The sequence below is a fragment of the Schistocerca americana genome, chromosome 1 (assembly GCF_021461395.2).
Source record: "Schistocerca americana isolate TAMUIC-IGC-003095 chromosome 1, iqSchAmer2.1, whole genome shotgun sequence".
NCBI lineage: Eukaryota > Metazoa > Arthropoda > Insecta > Orthoptera > Acrididae > Schistocerca > Schistocerca americana.
The window spans coordinates 581,887,924-581,907,112 of record NC_060119.1 but is presented as its reverse complement, the minus strand read 5'-3'; positions in this window follow the sequence as shown (position 1 = coordinate 581,907,112).

The following is a 19,189-nucleotide window of genomic DNA, read 5'->3' as shown; positions in this document are numbered from 1 at the left end:
CGCCATAAGGTCTACAATAAACAGATATTACAATCAGCTGTAACAAATATACATTGATAGCAAACGGTGATTTCTAGTACTATATTAAAAAGTGAAAGTTGCAATTTGGTACTTACAGAAACCTCCAGCTTGACAATCAGAGTTCCAAAAGGTGTCACTGAAAGGCATAACGGAACCGGATAACGGACCGGCTCAAATCGGACCACAATTAACAACCTTTAAGTACAGTACTTACTGAAAAGTCTTCAAACATAATTTCAAATAAATTCCTAGGTCGCCAATAGCTTTAGGACTACAGGTAGGCGCCGGATAATACTGCCCTCCTGCTCGTAGCTAGTAACAAGTTGTCCAATACATCTCGGCGTATTTAACACGACACAGTCGACTGATGCACTTCTTAAAAAAGTTTGCCCCGACGAGAGCCGCTCCTTGCCCACTAAATTCGCCGGTACAGCCCTGTGTTCAGTGTGCAGTAACCAATTTTCATCCAAAGCTCTGGTCGAGTAGATTTGTTTGTTCGGAAAGGGAAATCTACATCTGCTTTAAGGAGGTTGGCAACACGCTGCGATGACAAAATCAAAGTGCACGCCCTACAATCTTTCGCGAATGATTTTACAGAGACCATTACTTAAAAGTCTCATTTTTGGATTAGTTATACATTTGCATCAGTGACCTACGGTTAGCGTCTTCGATTAGTAATCTAAAACGTAGTCTTTCCAGGGTTCGAAACTAACTACCGCTTAAATTTTGATTAGTGGTCAGGATTGGCGGCCGAAGACTTCCGGATAAGAACTCACTCTCATTCTGCCAACGGCCTCGTCAAAGAGGGCAGAGGGGCGGAAAGAGGTTCAGGGCACTCTCTTGTCCTTGGAGTGGGAAACACCCCTAATGGAGGAGATATCAGCAATGACGAACGACGTGAGGATGCAAGGGCAATGGAAACCACTGTGTGAAAGATACATAACGTGTATCCACAGGGCATGTGGCATACAACTGATAGAGTGTCCTGATGATCTCTCCGCTGGAAAAAATTCCGGAATAGTTCCCCATTCGGATGTCCCAGAGGGGACAGCCCAGAGGGAGGTGTCCATGAGAAGAAGGGTGAATAATCACCAAAAGGATAACGTCCTACGATACTGGGCGTGAAATGTCAGAAGCTTGAATGTGTTAGGGAACCTAGAGAAACTGAAAAGGGAAATGCGAAGACTCAAAGTAGATTCAGAATGGATCAGTGAATTGAAATGGGAAGAAGACAAAATTTTTCGGTGAGGTGAGTATAGGGCAATGTCAACAGCAGTAAAAAAATATCAACGAGAGTTGGATTCGTTATGAATAGGAGTGCAGAGCAGAGAGTGTGTTACAGTGTACAGATCAGTGACAGGGTTGTTCTTGTCAGAATTGACAGCGAACCAACACCAACAACGACGTCACAAGCTGATAGAGAAAATGTATGAGGATATTCAATGGGCAATACAATAAATGAAGGGAGATGAAAATTTAACGGTGATGAGGGACTGGAATCCAGTTGCAGGGGAAGGAGTAGAAGGAAAGGATACCGGAGAATATCTGCTCGAGATAAGGAATGAAGAGGAGAAAGACTAATTAACTTCTGTAATAAACTTGAGCCAGTAATAGCGAATACTCTGCTCAATAATCACAAAAGGAATTGGTATACTTGAAAAGGATTTGGTGATACTAGAAGATTTTAGTTACATTACATCATAGTCAGACAGAGATTCCGAAATCAGACACTGGATTATGAGGAATTTCAGGAGGAGATACGTATAGACTCAGATCCCAAAGTAGTTATGATGAAGAGTATGTCGAAGTTCAAGAGATTAGTCAGGAAGAATCAATATGCAAAGAAGTGGGATACGGAAGTTCTACGGGATGACGAGACACATTTGAAGGTCTCTAAGGTTATAGCTACAGCAACAAGGAATAGTTCAGTGTCCAGCACAGTTGAAAGGGCATCTCTGAAAAGGGCACTCATAGAAAGTGGAAAGAAAAACATAGGTACAAAGAATGTAACTGTGGAGATACCTTGGGTAACAGAAGAAATACTTTCGTTGATCGATGAAAGTAGGAAGTACAAAAATGGTCGCGGGTAATCAGGAATACAGATATACAAGACGTTGTGGAACAAAATTAATAGGAAGTGTGTGGAAGCTAAAACATCGAAGAAGCAATGATGGAAATAGAGAAAGGATTTAGGAGTGGAATTGAAATTCAAGGTGAAGGATAACAGTGATAAGATTCGCTGATGATATTGCTATCCTGATTGACAGTGATGAAGAGTTATATGATATTCTGAATGAAAAAAAAAACAGTCTAATGACCACGGAATGTGGTTCAGAGTAAATAGAACAGAGACGAAAGTAATGAGAAGTAACAGGAATGAGAAAAGCGAGAACTGAACATCAGGATTGAAGCTCACGAAATAGATGAAGTTAAGGATTTCTGCTACCCAGGCAGCAAATAACCAACAAGGGACAGAGTAAGGAGGATATCAAAAGCAGACCTTCACTGGCAGAAGCGGCATTCCTGGCTAATAGAAGTTTACTAATATCCAACTCAGGCCTTAATTTGAGGACGAAATTTCTGAGACTGTACGTTTGGAGTACTGCATAGTATGGTAGCGAAACATGGACTGTGGGAAAACCTGAACAGAAGATTATCGAAGCATTTGAGATGTGATGCTACAGATGAATGTTGAAAATAAGGAGGCTCTGCGCAGCATAGGGGAGGGAAGGAGTATATGGAAAACATTGACAGGACGTCTGTTACGACATCAGGGAATTGCTTCCATTGTGCTAGAAGGAGCTGTAGAGAGCAAAATTAAAAACTGTAGAGGAAGACAGAAATTGGAATACCTCCAGCAAATATTGAGGATTTAAGTTGCAAGTGCTGCTGTGAGATGAAGAGGTTGGCGCAGGAGATGAACTCGTGGCGAGTCTCTTGAAAGCAGTGAGATGAAATAAAATCTCTTTGTATGTCAGTTTCATGATGACGTGCCCATCTAGTCGTTAATGGTTACATACTTTCTCAAGCTTGACACTACGCAAAATTCGAAAAAATTTGAAACGAAAAATAGGTGTCGCTATGATTTTGCGTTTGCTGGGTATTACATAATACGTTGATACGAATGAAATTTATGTAACATACTGAATTTTTCCTTAGATTTAAGTGATCTGTATCTGTCACTAGTCTCGAAAAAATTTAAATGATGTAGCACACTTATTCGCGATCACACTCGCCAGCGATAAGGCCAGAATGAAATATACAAAACATTCTTCATATTCTAGAAAGGGTTTGAGATATCTAAGCGCTATTTTGTAGAATGAGATCAAGCAAAGTGTATTTGCCATTTAATTACTACTCAAAACTTCATTGTCCGCCGTGCTGTTCCAATACGGACACACTTTTATGATGAAGGAATGTAGTTTTTAAGGGCCATCAACCGCTGCTGAGATGAGAATTCGTCTGGGTTTTGGACCAATGTAAGTGAAGATATTATACATTTCTTTTTGTACCATGTTGCGCTTTTTCATAATCTATTGATCTTCCTTTTCCTCAGTTCCTCACTTAATTAAATTAATGAATCACCTTTTCAAAACTCTTACAACTGTGTCCTCATATCATTTTAGTGAGGTGACATTGTATAAACTCCACTGTGTTTTGGTATAAGAAGCAAATTTTGACATTGCTACAATAGAAATTTATCTTTTACTGTGTGTGTGTGTGTGTGTGTGTGTGTGTGTGTGTGTGTGTGTGTGTGGGTGGGTTGGTGAAATCTTATGAGACTTAAGTGCTATGGTCATCAGTTCCTAAGCTTTGACACTACTTAACCTAAATTATCCTAAGGACAAACACACACACTCATGCCCGAGGGAGGACTCGAACCTCCGCCGGGACTAGCCGCACAGTTATCTTTTACTCAAAATTAGGAAGTCATGATGTTTCTCTGTAAGTTGGAGATAGTTTCAATCCAGGAGGAAATAAATCGCTATTTTTGTTACATTCGGAATTCTTTGTATTTGCTAACCAGAGTAATGGTGACAATACATCTTTTTGAATGGTCAACATGCAAGTGAAGGAGTGTGTGTGTTCCACGTAATATTTACAAAAAATGTGCCTAAGCTTGAGGTTGGAATGCACTTCCCTCCAGCGCATGGTATTTACCCTACAGAGCCCGCCCACAACACCCGCCACAACCGATATCTCCATTAAGATCTGTCAATTGCGTATCTTCTATTGGCTAGTGATTCCTGCGTGCACTTCGGCAGTGGTCAACGCTACAGGAAACCGAGAGGCCCTCAGTCTTACGGTCAACACTTTCAATTACTTTTCTGCAAATGGCAGGACGCCGAGTACTCAGGCACACCCGTTCAGCTCCGTGTCCCACAAACCTTACCAACACACAGCTCCGAGAGGGAAATTACAGCCGAGCGAAGATGATTTCATGAGTGCCAAAATCGATGGAACGGGTACACTAACGGCGTCAGAAGGACCGCAGTCGCACCTTCTCCGAAGCCGCCATGGCCCCAGCCTACCCCTCTCAAATTGGAAGATCCCCTCCTGGATAGAAGGAAAGGTGCATTAATTAACAAGCTTCACGTGACTAAGATGAATTCGGAAGGTTTATCAGTGGCTAACTCCATGGTTAGCAAATTAATCAGCCCCAAAATCTTCGATGATAGAACACAGACCAGCAAGTGGGTTGTCAACTTACTAACACCAGCACCACTCTGCCTTCGCCCCACAAAGTTTCTAACAAAAGCATTATCTTCCATCTTAGCCCGAAATGATCGTCTGCCACACCTGTAGTGAACCAATTCAATATCCTGCCTAGCCTGCAGCCAGTTCTCCTCGGGAGACCTGAAGTTATTGATGTGGGTAAAAAATCACTAATGCTCCACAAGTTGTAGAAGGGAGAACAGCCTTGAATGCCTCAAGCTGGGTGGAACTGAGGATGTCATCCCATTCGCTCAGAGACTTATCCTTAAGATTACGACAGACCCTCTCCACAAAAGGTGCCTCAGGATGATACGGCTTGGTGGTATTTCACTGCGCAAACAGAACTATCCTTAAGATTACGACTGACCCTCTCCACAAAAGGTGCCTCACGATAATACAGCATGGTGGTATTTCACTGCGGAAACAGAACTGTCTAACCGGGTGGAGACAAGGGGTAGTGTTATAGCTCACAAGGGTATTGGGAGGACGGTCGGGTGGGGCGGGGGCAGGGGGGGGGGCAAAAAATTAGAAGATGTTGCTTAGGTGATATATGTTAATGGAGTCTGTAGCTCCTCGGCTAACTAGCAGCCAAACAAATGGAGAGAACACACTGACAACAATCAGGATGAAACGATTGCTCCTCCTATGTATGGGGAACGGGTCTTACGCAATCAATAAAGTGTTCATCCATAGGACGCCGTTCTGGCTCAGACTGATGCTACCAGCTGGGTTGTTGGTGCTAGGTTTATCCGTCTTCCAAGTCTCTCGCACACTGGACGTATATAGAGTGGTGACAGGTATCCCTCTCACCTAAACTACTTCGATTGCTCCACTGTACAGATAGCCTTTGACGTGTATGGCGTGAACGTCTCGAAGCAAGCACCGTGCAATGTTCGTCGGAGCGTTACGGTGTGGGTAATGTTGTGATCCTTACGGCTCAATGGATCAGCACAAATGTGAAACTTATCCACGGGGCCCATTACCATCCCTACAGAAATCACTCCGTCTTCAGGCCACGAGTGGCCTAACGGGACCATCCGACGGTACGTCATCCTCAGTGGAGGATGCGGATAGGAGGGGCGTGGGGTCTGCACACCGCTCTCCCGGTCCTTATGATGGAATTCTTGACCCAAGCCGCTACTATTCGGTCGAGTAGCTCCTCAATTGGCATCACGAGGCTGAGTGCACCCCGAAAAATGGCAACAGTGCATGGCGGTCTGGATGGTCACCCTTCAAAGTGCCGACCACGCCCGACAGTGTTTTACTTCGGCGATCTCACGGGAACCGGTGTATCCACTGGTCAAGGCCGGTGCCCCACCATCCATACATACAGTTTATTTTTCCTAGACACGATGGGATCTACCAATAGGACAATGGAATGTGTCGCACAGCTCGTAGTAAACGTGCGTGGTTGGAAGAGCAATTGAATGAGTTTATCGTACTTCCCCAGCCATCAAAATGGTTCAAATGGCGACTTAATATGCGACTTAATATCTGAGGTCATCGGTCACCTAGAACTTAGAACTAATTAAACCTAACTAACCTAAGGACAACACACACATCCATGCCCAAGGCAGGATTCGAACCTGCGACCAAAGCGGACGCTCGGCTCCAGACTGTAGCGCCTAGAACCGCACTGCCACTCCGGCCGGCTCCTAGCCATCAAACATTCCGGATTAAAAGCAAATAGAGAATGTGTCAGATCAACTCGAAATGGCTGTACGCACCATATATACTCAACCGAGAAACCTAACACAGCTGTCCACTGGCTCTGTGGTCGACATGGTTCCACATCCCTGCTGGTACCTTCCCGAACCTCTGTGATTCTCTACCTGCTTGTCCCGCAGTGTTCTGCGTAGCAAAAGCTGGTTATTCACACTATTGATAAGTGGTCACATTAACGTGACTAGACTGTGAATGAGAGAACTGACGTAATATTTTCAAGATGCCTTCAGCTTTTGCTGTGTGCTCTGTTGACTAATTCTCTAGATTTATTCTTGTCTCGACGGCACGCTAGACGGTGCACGATTCTCTCATTTTCCACATCATCTTAAGCAATATTCCTCACACTGCGTTATGAACACTGTCTCTGAATGTCACTAGCATCTAAAGACTCATGGACCGTTAGCGGGTGACGTTTTTGTCACATTAAAATGGCTCTCTTTTTTATCTCTTCTAAACAATAAGCTACAGCAGTACCATTTCCTGCTAGAATTCCATGAGCTTTTCGTCGCTAATGATGTACAGAGTGGATGTCCAGACTGCAGTTATGTGAATATTGTTTCAGAGATGGTGCTGAAAATGTCGTCCTTTTATATTAAAGAGAATATTCCCGTACCCAGAATCCGCTTCAGGTTGCCTAAATAACACCGTCGAAGGGCGACAAAAAATTTACTTTCAATATTTCTTATAGATAGTGAGCGAATTAAAAAAATTTATTGCCGACACAATCTACTCTTTATGAGATATAATCTTATGTTAAAGGTTTAATACAATAATATAAGTGTTACTCTAAGAAACAGCCTTCCCTATCCATACAGTATCATAAAATCAGAGTGTTTAGCAACTCCCAACAAACTTGGTGCATAATATTAACTTTTTGTGAAAATTTTTCTATATGACACTCCTCACTAAAATAATGGAAGGAAGAAAAGTAGGTCACTGGGTTTCCGCTGTAACTGTAGTAAAACATCACCATCAGGTAAGACTTTTAATTTATTTCTTCTCTGCTACTAACTCGATTCGCAACACACTTTCTAGACAATATCTAAATTTGCCACTGAATCTACCCGTACAATTGTATCATTGTACGACAGATAGTTCAGCAGATATGACGGCATAAACACAGAGATCCTTCAGAAATAACTGTCGCTAAAAATGGAATGCAAATATCCTAGGCTATATGCATCCAGTGTTTCATAAGGGGACCACATAACTACTTCCAACAAAATTTAAACATAATCTCTCGTGCAGTTCAGAACTTTTTCTCGCTTGCGTGCTTCAAGTCAAACATTTCCGACATTAGCTAATTCGTAAAGCAATTAAACGTTCGTGTCTTTGGTATACTGAGAAGGTCGATTAATTAAGGCCGACCGAACCATCCAGATGCTTCATTAATATTTGCTGCAGCTTCAGCTACAAGATCAACCAGTTCTTCTGGGGTATCTACCGGCGTCTCCTACCCTAAACGCTTTATATGCTACAAAAGGAAATCTGTTGGCGTGAGTTCGGAAGAACGTGGTGGCCTCCCGATCCAATAACTGGAGCAGACCAATGTCTGAATATTCTCTGCCATCAACTGCGAAGTATGGGGGGGGGGGACCAAGTTACGTTCGAGCCGTAGTCGTTGCCTGCTTCTCGCGGGACATTCTTCAACATTCCCGGTATTATATCTTCAGAAAGATGCAGTAATTTCCTAGACCGAATGTTTTAGGCAGAACATACGGCCCATTCAGATGGTATGAACAATTCCAGGCGAAACATTTCAGGTACCTTCCTGTTGGTGGCGGAACACAACAGTTTCCTTAGGATATTCGAACTCCCAGACACGGATATTGTAGCTTGTAAATATTTATTCCCTTCTGAAGCAGAAAATAGATCTTTAAAATTTGTGGATATTTGCGTTTTGCCTATGAAAAAGTAGAAGCATCCCATGCGCTATATAAGTAATCAGCCGATAAGTCTTGTACCTACTGACACTTGAATGGGTACATGCCCGTCTCATACAGGACGTTGCACACATTGGCGTTAGAAATATTGGTCCCTTAGCTGTGAGTTGGAAGCTGGTGCTGGAGTTGTCTTCAGTTCATAGTAACACTGTTTTCTGAAACAAACCTAAAAGTCTGTATATTGTGAGATCTACCAGATCCCTTACCTTTACTAAAAGTAAGATGTAAATATTTTGCAAATCAGATTTAATTGTCTGTGTATACGATGCAAATCAGCTGCGAACGATGACATAAATGATGTCCAGCGTCAAACCCTTGAGGGATCCCTATCTGAGGCTCGGTGTGGCTGTGACATTTGTGTCGCATGACAAATGGGTTAATTTTTACTTCCGCTAATAACTGTACAGAATTAATGTACGTAGTTCCTAATAAGTTTTTAGGATAGCATATCATTAAATTGATAACTTTGCTACAGAAAACTACATTTTTACAATAAACTGCATGGCCATTTGCTAGGCTGATATCCAGCACATGCCTATCAAAAATACAGAGAATCAAACGTCTCTTACAGTATATTTATCTCTAGCATACAATGTTTTGCGTGAATGCTTTTTACACTCAACAAGACTTTACTTGTCTAATTTTGTTCTGTATCATTTGCCAGTGGCAAGTACATATATATGTATTGGGCAAATGATAAAAATCATTAGGAGTAACATTACGAAACGCGAAAAGACAGCAGCCACATCAGCTTATGCTAGCCCTAGACTCTAGAGATAAACACAATGTTGAAGTTATTTTGTCTCTTACAATGCAGAAGACAGGCAGAAAATGCGTCTGTGATTGATGCTATAACAGCAAGAAAAGAAAAGTAAATAGTACGACCTATTGGACGGCATATGTTTATACAAAATATGCAAACTCCAGAGCACCACAAGTACAAGACGTCGAAGGTAACGAGAAGTACGGAAGACACATATTTCAATAAATAAATTTAAATGAAGCTTGTTACGCTAAAGTATGTACTTGCCAGTACGAGACTGATAAATGTAGATACCTTAAAAATACAATAAAATCCTAAATTTTCTCCTACATATTTGGCAACTGGCTGGAGCTATGCTTGTGCTTCGACAAGCTACTGTCCACAGCACCCTGTTGCTGCAACGCAGATAAGGAACTCTTCTGAAATGTGAATCTCTTAAAGGTGTAGAAATTCATTAGAGGATGATAGCACAGTATGAAGATTCGTGTGTCCCTGAAGCAAGTGTACGGATGGCGCAGAAAGCAACCTATGTGGAAAGACGCTCGGCGCTCGGATAGAATACAACGCTTCTTAACGAAACAAAACGTTGCCGAAATGGAAGAACATATCAAGGAGAACAATCGTATTGCAGGAAACGACATAGTCACTATCTTAGATACTGTAATTGGTTCAGCACGTAATACTGTCCATGATGTGATACAACTGAATAAAGTTTCAACGAGTTCGGTTCCATGTCAGTTGACTGCTGAATTGAGAGACAGTCGCTTCGATACCTGTAAGGAAATTCTGCTTCATTTCCGTGACGAAGGTGATGGATTCCGGGACGGGAGAAGGAATACGGGCTCACTGTCAGCAATATTAAACGTAATGATCGGGCAAAGAATGGCGCTGTAGCTCTTCGCCAAAACCAAAACGTTTCTGCACTCAACCATTGGCAGGAAAAATCTAGTTTGGGGTGCTAAAGCAGTAACATTGGAGGAAAGCATTCCAGAAGTGATTAAGAGATAAAAACGCGATGCAAGAGTGGTTGCATTCACAACCAAAACACTTCCAAATCTCAGGAGTGGAAGCATTACACTTCATGGGGACTAACTCGAAGAATGACACATCTGTAAATTTTGTCTGTTATATTTGCGCGCTAAATATATAATTAAAGATTTTGTTTGACTCACCCTCGTGCAACATTAGTGACAGAAGTTGTTGGAAGTTTAAAGCAAACATGTGAATTAAAGCGCAAAAGCGCGCAAATCAGCGTAAAGTAACAAGAAATGATCTCTTGAGGAGCACACTATACTTAGCGCATTCCTAAACAGATATTCTGCTTCAATACCTATGCTTAACATAATTATGAAATGGATTAATGAATATAGCAAAAAAGAACGTTCGAAAATCGGACTTATAAATACGGAAAAAGCATAAAAATCATAATACCTGTTGGAAGACAAAGAGAGTTTCAGAGCATCGTTTGGAATTTAACTTTACCGATGGAGTCAAAAGCTGGGCCGGCCGGAGTGGCCGAGCGGTTAAGGGCGCTACAGTCTGGAACCGCACGACCGCTACGGTCGCAGGTTCGAATCCTGCCTCGGGCATGGATGTGTGTGATGTCCTTAGGTTAGTTAGGTTTAAGTAGTTCTAAGTTCTAGGGCACTTATGACCACAGCAGTTGAGTCCCATAGTGCTCAGAGCCATTTGAACCATTTTCAAAAGCTGGCAGTAACAGTAATCAGTAACAACAAACAGACTTAAACAGAGATAGCACATTTCTTACCACATAAACTCATACGCCTAGGAGACAGAGATAATCTGGAGGAAATGAAATTGATTCAGAAACAGCATTCACAACACCCACATTGTGCAACACTGAGGACAAAATTTTAAACGGTCTGCGCATGCATGTCTACGCATACGTCAAGTGGGACTTTGTTTGCTTGTTTGTCGTCGTAGTATATTCCAGGCTTCTGATGTTATGGCACTCGACGCCTGAGTGTTGTTCGGTGAAGAGCACTCCATAAACCACACCCAGGCTTCCTGTCAAAGCCGTCTGCTGCCCTCTCAGATCGCGCGCATACATTCCTGTACACTCGATGTGCAACGAGATCGACGTGTATGGCAACACGGGAACCAGAATTAGCGTTAACCAATTTTGTGCACAGGAACAAGATCTGGAAATGAAACACTTGACCTGTATTTATAATATTCTGTTCTCAAAATTATATCGTGAAACTTTGCGTATCTCCAAGCAATTCATCACATTATTTCTGGAAATGGACTAAACAACATTTATTGATGAAAGTGGAAGGTGATTTTGCTACAAATACAGCAGCCAATGGCGGTTTAATATCTCGAAATATTTTTTCCGTTAGGGTCATTTAAAAAATTCTGCAGACCGTAAAATTATATTCTAGAATCTTTTTACCTCTTAAAATGGTTTACAAGGCCTTCAGTGTAATAACCATTCTTCTGATTACCAGCTACCCAACTTTTTGGCAAGTCTTGTACCCCAATTAATACGTCATCCCTCCTGATATCCCTAGTTACATCGGTCACAACATCAGGACATTCCTCAATGATCCGAATACGCTTCACTCGCAGTGGTTTCCTTAGCTTTGGAAGCAAATCAAAGGCTCAGGCCTAGTGTAAGGATCGTAGGGTGAATGGGGAAAGATTTTTCATCAACACTTCTACAACACTCGGCGGTCGGCAATATGCGGTAGTGCGTTATCATGCAGAATGAGCTTTCCAGCTACGGAAATATCGGACTTCCTTTGCCGAATCTTTGACAGCAATCCGTTTCTAACAAGGGAACCTCCCCATCGCACCCCCCTCAGATTTAGTTATAAGTTGGCACAGTGGATAGGCCTTGAAAAACTGAACACAGATCAATCGAGAAAACAGGAAGAAGTTGTGTGGAACTATGAAAAAAAAAAAGCAAAATATACAAACTGAGTAGTCCATGCGCAAGATAGGCAACATCTAGGAGAATGTGAGCTCAGGAGCGCCATGGTCCCTTGGTTAGCGTGATTAGCTGCGGAACGAGAGATCCTTGGTTTAAGTCTTTCCTCGAGTGAAAAGTTTTCTTCTTTTATTTTCGCAAAGTTATGATCTGTCCGTTCGTTCATTGACGTCTCTGTTCACTCTAATAAGTTTAGTGCCTTTGTTTCGCGACCGCACCGCAAAACCGTGCGATTAGTAGACGAAAGGACGTGCCTCTCCAATGGGAACCGAAACATTTGACAGCAAGGTCATAGGTCAACCGATTCCTCCACAGGAAAACACGTCTGATATATTCTATACGACACTGGTGACCGCACGTGCGTCACATGACAGGAATATGTTGTCGACTCACCTAACTTGTACACTTGGCGAAGGAGTAAAAGGATTCTTCTACCCTGCCCGATTTAGGTTTTCTTGTGGATGTGATAATCACTCCCAAAAAAGTGATGAAAACATAAGAGTTTGTCACATAAACTGCAACAAATGACTGCAACGGTTTCACAGTCGCACAGTTTTCCCTGTGCTCTGTCAAAACATATGTTTTTAGCGTTTTCAAATTTTTCCGTGTGTATACCGTCAAATCCTGCATGCGTCCAAGAAAATCTGAACATGTTCTGGAATTTTGGAGAGCGAAGTTGATTATGTGCTAGTGCCTGAACTTTGATAATTGACACACGATCACGTAAACAATACTGCTCTCTGTACCTGTCCAGCATCTCAAAATCATAGAATCTTTTCACAAAATATTTCACGGACGGACGGACAGATAATAATTGTCTGAGAAAAAAAATTTAACTTTTCACTCGAGGGAAGACTTGAACCAAGTACCTCTAGCTCCGCAGCTGCTCACGCTAACCACGGGACCACGGTGCCACTGAGCTTACACTTTCCAAGTTGTTGCCTATTTTGCGCACGGACTACTCAGTTCCTATATTTTGTTTATTTCTTCCACGCAACTTCTTCCTTTTTTCTCGATTGATCTGTGTTCAGTTTTTCAAGGCCTATCCACTGTGTCAACTTATAACTAAATCTGAGGGGGCTGCGATGGGGAGGTTCCCTTGTCAGAGAGTCCGTGTAGTATCGCCCTATTACTGTGATTCCCTTGGACATTCTGTATGTTGCTATTACTCCGTTATTGTTATAAGGTGTAATCATCATCGGCATGACTTTGGACCGTTGGAGAAACAATTTTTTAGCCGAGGAAAGATGTTTACACAGGAAGGACTGTAAATTCCATGCTGTTTCAAAATTAGGAATGTAAGTTTCATCTACGGCCAAAAGACTGTTTTAAATCTAATATTCCTCTGCCTAGTAGTGATGTAGCGATTATTATGTGATTTTCTTGAGCTTTGCTTTTTGGTCTTTACTGGGAGGATGAGGAATCCATTTTGTAGATACTTTTTCTCCATTCTCGGTAATTATTCTGAACAATGAAGACACAGACATGTTTGCTTCATTTTGCAGATTTTTCGGGAGTTTTGCGTCTTTCTTTTTGCGACATTTGGTCAATAATTTCAGGAGAAGTTTAATCTGTGACCGTAAGTGTAGTATGTTACAGTTACTGGCCGTCCATTCCCTCGGTTATCTTCAATACTTGTCCAGCCTCTGCGGAACGAAAAGCCCATCTTGACAATGCGCTTCGATCCAGTACACTACCGCTACAAACTTCAGCAAGAATCTTGGGAATTTCAGTATGTCTTTCTCCATGCAAACGTGCAGTTTTGCTCTAAGTCCGCAGGTCATTACATGACATTTTACCTGAGACATCTTCTCTCTCCATTTTCAATCTCAATGTCTTACTCAGAACATAAATTATCATAGAAGTGTGAACACGTGGCGCTTCACACTCGGAAATCGTTCCACTGTTACAGAAGCGCATGTGCTCTGGGAAGAACTTTTGAAGTGGCTCTTGTACCATGACCTAGCTTTCAACTCAATATAGGCTAATTGTCAGGATACAATATTTCTAGAAGCACATGCATGGAGTTGCAATGAGTCGTGAAACACATTTTATCTAGTGTTTCGGTACAAATTTGCAGTTTCGTTTTTGCGATGTGTAGCTGGAGTCATCCTAAGTAAATTCAGCTTACATGGTCTTTCGTGTGAGGCCCAATATCGACGGAAAGCGTCGTTTTCTCTCCCGGTAGAAACAAAATGATTTTTAAAACGGGATTTTGCGTGCCCATTCTGTAACAGTTTGCTCTACTGCGATATTGTTTTATCGACTGTGTTAAGAGAGACGGTAAAGAAACTTGAATAGCCACTACACCAACAGCGACAGTACTCCCGATTGTATCCCCAGCTCGTGGTGTAGTGGCTAGCATTGCTGCCTCTGGATCATGGGGTCCTGGGTTCGTTTCCCGGCCGGGTTTGGGACTTTCTCTGCCTGGGGACTGGGTTTTAGTGTTGTCCTCATCATTTCATCATTATCATCATCATCATCATTCGTGACAGTGACTAGACTGGATTGAGAAAAATATTGAACTGTTTAAAAATTGGGACTTTGCATGGGCGCTGATGACCGCGCAGTTGAGCGAACCACAAACCAAACTCCATCATCATCAACCACCGATTGTAAAAACTAAATTGGAAATATCTGTCGAAACACGATCGGAAATGCGCCTAACGACCCTTAAGAGACACGGGGAATATTATGTGAAGTGTTCATTTGCTTTCTTCGTTTAACTACAAGGGAGATAGCGGTGGTTGTAAAAACACCATTACTGTTGGGCTCCCAGAATATCTTTATAATGGATTTGACAAGGAGGATGGCTTAAGGAAATAAGAGAGGATATGGAAGAACTGGAAATAACTCTGGATGATTTGCAGAACAAAACGCCAAATTTAAAGAAGTTGAGGGACACAGAAATAAGATTTAAACCAAAAATTGACAAACGACATACGATGAAAAGGGTATTTACAGAAAAGGAACGACGAAAAGCATCGGAACGAATGAAGAGATACTGGGCCACTCGGAAGGGGAAAATACCAAAGAAGAGGACCAGAAATGATTGACTGAAGTGGTCCAATGAGGCCGTAAAAGCAGAAGAAGAAGGATAAGAAGGATTCGAATTTCACACAATGGATTCTTAAGTTGGAGAACATTTTAATACACTAAATTCAATGTGTTGAAAACTGTTCACCGCCTCGTGACAGAGCTTTTAAAAAGATCGTTTCGCCTCCCGGAGGCATTTGAAATAGATATACAATTCCACTCGCTTCTTTTCTGCATTCTAGCGACATCGTCACTTGTGTGTACAGAGTCCTCGAGCAACGGAGGTTTTGACGCACAATGCAAATCTACTTTGGTTTTGATAGTCTGACGCTGCTTGCAACTTCTTACTCACGTTCATTGACATACAAGTATTTTGGACTCTTTGCCATTTAGATATATATCCGTTCACCGACGTTTTGGGACTTAGCTGATTTGAAATCCAACTCTCGGGAGAATTAATATTTCAACACCCTAATGCCTGATAGTACATTATTTACGAGCAGAGTAATTTTACTTACAACATATTCAACTGCTCCACGACACCGGATTTTACAAGCAGTCGTCACCGCTTTTAACCGGTGTTGTTGCGATTAGTAGGTTAGTGGAAAATTCTATAAAGTCTGTGCAATTTCTATAGTTTAGCGCAAGGATGTCTTCAGTTTTGTATGTATAATACATTTGCAAACAACCTCGGGAAGTCTTCAGAAATTTAACAACGTTTTGAAATTTGTCGATCCTGATACGGAATTTTCAAATAACTAGCGGAGCCAACAATGGACATTGGCTTCTGGCGTGTCAGTGACTACAGCGATAACTGCCAGCATTATTTTGCAACGAAACGCATACTCCAGTCAGAAATGGTACGTGTAATAATGCTGTTGGACAGCAGGATAAACATACCTTTGTATTTTTAATTAATCTTTATTCTCATTTGGCCTTTATAGCTCTGATATTTCCCTTGTTACATTAGCATTTACAGTTTGCGATAACTTTATACACAGCGTGTAATTTTGTTAATTTGCTCGAAGTTAAGTTATATTTTGAATGTACACGGCGTTTACAGGTCGCAGAGAGAATCATGGGGAATGATCAGATAAATTATTATTAGGCTTTAGTTATACCATCGATGACAATTTCAGTACTGATCAATGGCGACGTCTGACTGTGGATGAATGGTGAAAGGAATCATCAGTTTCATAAATAATGTAGGCATTTTTTTGAAACGATTTAGAGAAACCACAAAAACCAATTGTGAATGAGCTTGATGCTTATAAATTGCAGAGCGAAGTCATGATGAAATATCAGCTGGAGAATGATGAGAGTTTAGTTTTCCACCGCCGACGACTTAGTTGTAGATAGATCACAACGTATGTCTGTGGCGTAATGGCGAAAGGACGCAGCATTTCCGAAAGTAACATCCTACTTTTATGTAAACCAATTTAAGGAAACTGAAAGCAAGGTAAATGTGGGTGGGGAGACTGGGAGTTGAACGTACGTTCTACCGAAAATTTGTCCAGTCCCGTACTACAGCGCCACCTTTTTCTGTAAAACCAAAATCCGTTAAGACCATCAACGCAATGAGTGATCAAAAAATCGTAGGGTTTTCTCGCTATAGAATACGAGAAACAGATAAGCCGTTACCCGAAATAACCGAAACTGCGAAGCTAGCGTTGTTCGCTGAACTATGGGTCAGCTATTTGGATCCATGCTCCAAACCTGTGTTCAACCACCTTGTTACAGTGTACCTTCCGACTTCATTATCGCTTCTGTTTGGGCGATGGCAGTCGAACTGTCACATGAGCATTTTTATTGGCTGAAATAAAAGAACGTGTTCAAATGTCATTCGCTGGGTTAACAAGAAGAAAAGCAGAAAATATAGTCTCATCAGAGATTCCGTGTAGTTTATAAGAAATCCGAGATGCACAGATCGCTTGTTCGAACTTTATCCATTACGGCGGCGTGGCGATTTTTTTAAAGTCTACCGCGTGCTACGTATAAGTGATGTTCGATATTCTGGAATAAGACAGAAATGATCATATGAAACAAAACGTCAAGTAAACATGGTCTCTAAACCACATGCCTTAAGAGCTATGAGCAATTCTTGACTTTCGATGCTGTGGAACAAATCTCTTCTACTGGAAATAGAATGGACGAAATCAAGAAAAATAGTCCAGTAAACTTGTGCTCTAAAATGCATACCTGAAGAGCTATGCGCACTTGTTCATTTTCTCTACTTTGAAAAGCCACTCTTCTAATGAACAAGTGCTCAAACTTTTAAGGGATGCTTTTTAGAGAACATGTTTACGGGACTTTTTTCCCTTGTTTCGGTCCATACTACCACTTCGAAAATATGGAAAGCAAAGAGCTTGCAGTAGAAGAGATTTGTTTCACTGTATCGAAGATCAAGAACTGCTCCTAGCCCTCAAGGTATGCGCTTTAGAGCCCATGTTCTTTCTTTTTTTTTCCGAACGATCATTCCTGTCATATCCCTGAAGTTTGACCAACACCTCAGAAACACCCGTCGGCAAGGTAACTCCGAGTGTTCGGTCAGTGGGTTAGCTGCCCTCTGCCATAAAGAAAGTGAGTTAATGGATGAACGACGAACTGAAGCAGGTGTCTTGCGACGACTGCGCCATGAGCAGATGCAACGAACGAAAACGAACAAAATGAGATTAAAAAGAAACACCCCGTACATGAGTTTCAAAAGTTCTAAATTCAGAAACACTGTGTAATGCTGACAAATATGTTCAGAATACTGACACACGATTTGGATAGTGCAATACGTACAGCTTGCCTTTTTCTTGCACGTATCCTGCAAATCATGTATGAAGGACAACAAGCACACTTCATATTCCAAGATTTCTAGGAAAATTTGACACGATAACTGTAGATCATTGACGTAGGTCCAAGCATACGGTTTAGCTTCCCAGACATATGAGAGGCTCGAAGAGTTTGTAAGTAATACAACCCAGTACGTTTTCCTCGATTGCGAGTGTTCACCAGAAGCAATATTATCGTCGGGAGTGCCGCATATTAGTCTGATAGTATTTTCTTTATTCTTAAATGAACTGATGGATAGCATGTGCAGCAATTTACGGCTATTAGCTGATGACGCTGTGGGATATGGAGAACTCTCGCTGAGGGACTGCAAGAGACAGAATTTCTATTTGATGCAATGAAGGGCATCTTTCTCTGAATGTAGGTATATGTAATTTCTCGCAGACGACTGGGAAAATGATACTGTGATGATTGAATATGACAGTCATGGTGTGCTGCTTGATACGGCCATATTAATTAAATATCTAGGCTCACTGTTGCAAAGTGATGCGATACAGAAAGAGGACGTAAATTGTGTGGTACGTAAGGCGAAAGGTCAACTTCGATTTATTGGGAGAATTATAGGAAAGCGTCGCTCATCTACAAAGGGGATCGCATATACGTAGAACAGTTCTGCGACTCAGGATTGATTAGGGTGTTATGGATCCCCACAAGGAAAGAATAAAGGAAAACGACGAAGAAATTCAGAGGCGTACTGCTGGATTTATTACCGGTATGTTCGATCAACCTGAGAGTATTACGCAGATGCTCTGTGAATTCAGATGGGAATCTGTGGAGGGAACTTCTTTTCGTAAAACGCTGTTCAGAGAATTTAGAGGACAGTCGTTTCAAGGTAACAGCAGATCGTTTCTGCTGCCGCCAACACGCAATTTACTTAAGGGTTGAGAAGCCAAGATAAGAGAAATTAGGACTCGTACAGAGGCATATACACGGTCGCTTTTCCTTCGCTCCATATGTTAGTGCAACGGGAATGGAAATTACTAGTCGTGTCACGTAGTATCCTCCACCGTACGTCATATGGGTTACGATACGTTTCTGGAGACGCAGATGTACACAGATTCCAAAAATTAAAGCAACAAACGGATATTTTGCAAAGCTGCTTTATTTTGCCACAAAACAGTATGAAATGTAGAAACAGTATCAATAAAACAGAATGTAAACAACTGCAACAAGCAGAACAACATATGAAAATGT